This window comes from Malurus melanocephalus, unplaced genomic scaffold, assembly GCF_030028575.1.
Source record: "Malurus melanocephalus ecotype Western Australia unplaced genomic scaffold, MMel_1.1 scaffold_346, whole genome shotgun sequence".
NCBI classification, from domain to species: Eukaryota; Metazoa; Chordata; class Aves; order Passeriformes; family Maluridae; genus Malurus; species Malurus melanocephalus.
This window is the reverse complement of record NW_026623578.1, coordinates 41,736-44,190: the sequence shown is the minus strand read 5'-3', so window position 1 is coordinate 44,190 and position 2,455 is coordinate 41,736.

The window sequence follows — 2,455 nt, the reverse complement described above, 5'->3', positions numbered from 1 at the left end:
CAAATTAACTTCCCATTTCCATTTCAATAAGTACTTCCCACACAACCCCAAACCCCTCTCTCCTTCTGGCTTCAGGAGAGTGTACCTTCAGCTGGCAGAGACAGAACRCTAGCCACTCCGAAAGGTGACTTTTTTGGACAAATGAGGAAACTTTAATGAATTCCCCACTCTGCAGACGGCTGTAGTATATGTTAGAGCACCTGCTGCAACTCACTTCATATCACATTGCAGTTATGAAAAATAGTTTGCTATTTTGGAACCCTCTGGCAGCCAGAGTGAATCACTGAGGGCCCAAAGCTCATTTATCTTTTGTCAGAACTGAAGCCAAATGAACGCCATCTTGCCCAGCAGCTGAAGAATGGGGGAAAAAACACTCTGCAAGTAAAAATAACCAGAAGAGCTTGCAAGAGTTGCAAAGACGAGTGACTTCTGGCAGGTAATAAAAAGCTTTTCACAACTCACTCAAGCTTTTTAGACCACRGCATTTCATGCAAGGTCCTGAGGAAAACAACTGGGAGGGGAAAAGCAGGGCAGGGCAGGGAGGGAGATGATCTGGAAGAGGGAGGAGAGGGAGGAGAGGAAGAGCAGAAGGACAGTGTGAGGCACACTCTATTGTCATGGCTGGGTGACCCTCTGGCTGYACACAGATCGACACAGTTCACATTTTAGATCCAGATGTGAGGCAAGAAGTGCCTGACAGACACTGCGACCTCCAAAGGAGCAAAGGCAAACTGAACCATTGCTGCCTGGCAAAATGAGCAGCTTTTGGGACAGTGCAAGGATTAGGTGCTCTGTATTAGGAATTCCCTATGGAAAAGCTGCTCTTTCAATGTGTTTAACCAACAGACACAGTACCTGTGCCACTCTCAAGGAGCCACACTGTTCTGGCTTCCCACAGCTCTGTTGACACCAATGCTTTCACCATTCAGGGGGTGACTTCCTCCAGGACTTTATATATTCTTAACAGCTTGTGAAAAGCAGAGTGCAAGGTGATAAACTCCCCACATGYATCACAGCTGCTCATGTGGGATCTGCCCCATCTACTTTGAACATTTCAGCGCATAACCCACAGAATTACTTAATTCTTTGCATTTACTGAGTGGAGGCAATGGYACCTGCACTGGCCCCTGGCAGATCYCTGTGGTCACTGRCACAAAGCACARCCAGCTCCTCCGCAGCCCTGGAGTCCAGCAGCACTTTGGAATGTTCTCCTTAGCAAAACAGCAGTACCACAGGCAGAGGTAGCATAAGTTTGAAACCTAAAAGGTTTTGTCACAAAAGCCCTTTTCCTCTTCCAGCTGTGCTMGCTGGTCTCATAAAAGACAGGCYTTRTGCAAACCTTGCRTTTTTAAASTATGCAATAATCAGATACCCTGAATGTGAGGAGTGTCTCGAGAGATGCAGACACATTGTCTTTCCCTTTCCTCATTCCCTTCTGGCTGGTAAGCACATGCTCATTCTTTATGGATGGGAACAYGTTTTGGTTGTACATTGAAGCTTTWAAAGCAAATATTTTGTTCTGTGGCCGTGACGGATATACAGGAGTCCATGCAATCACTTTGAGAGGGATTTTAAGACAACCTATTTCAGGGAAAAAGATAAAGCCAGGCACTGGCCCTGTTCASTGTGTGTGACTGTTACACAGGGCTCATGTTTCTATAAGAACACTTTTCCTAATTATCTCTTTCAGCTATTAAAGACACTATTCTGGTATTATTAGACACACACAGATAAATGAAATACACAAAATATGGAGAGACTCAAAATCAAATTACATTTTCAAGTTCAGTAAAATCTGAACACAGTTGTTGTACTTTTTCCCTTTTCTTGCCCCAGCTGGGGTCACAAACATCATCCTTGGAGTTTATAACACAGAGAACATTAAAATAAAYCATTGCTCTTTGTTTTCTGTGGAATTAAGTGTACCTCTGTGTAACAGGATCTTCATGGCTAGATGCACTGGTACTRATGTTTACTTCATATACAAAACTCAAACATATGGAGCAACACAGGGAGTCAAACACAGACAGGTCAATGTTTTTAGGCAGAAAGACTTTGAATCAAGATCTCACCAAATGAGTTAATTTCTTTTGTTTGCAGATTTTTTTTAACTTATTATTTCTCTAGCTTACGAATAACCACTTGACTTCCAGCCAATGAGGCTTCTCTTAATTTCCCTGGGAGCCACATCAGGGCTTTTAATTAGCTTTGATTCTTTGACATTTTGATAACATGGTCTTAAACACTTCTTGTACTGAAGTTCAACTGGAAAGCTAAAGAGTTTTAAATAATTCTCACAAATGCAATTCCTTTCCCTGTATCAGTTTAAATACACCACAGACAGTTCACAAAGTGAAGAAGAATCACACAAGAGCAACAGGAGAGCAGGAAATGAGCAATGCAGCAGCATTATTTACAATTAAAGCAATGAAACAGCCTCCCTTTTAATGACCTG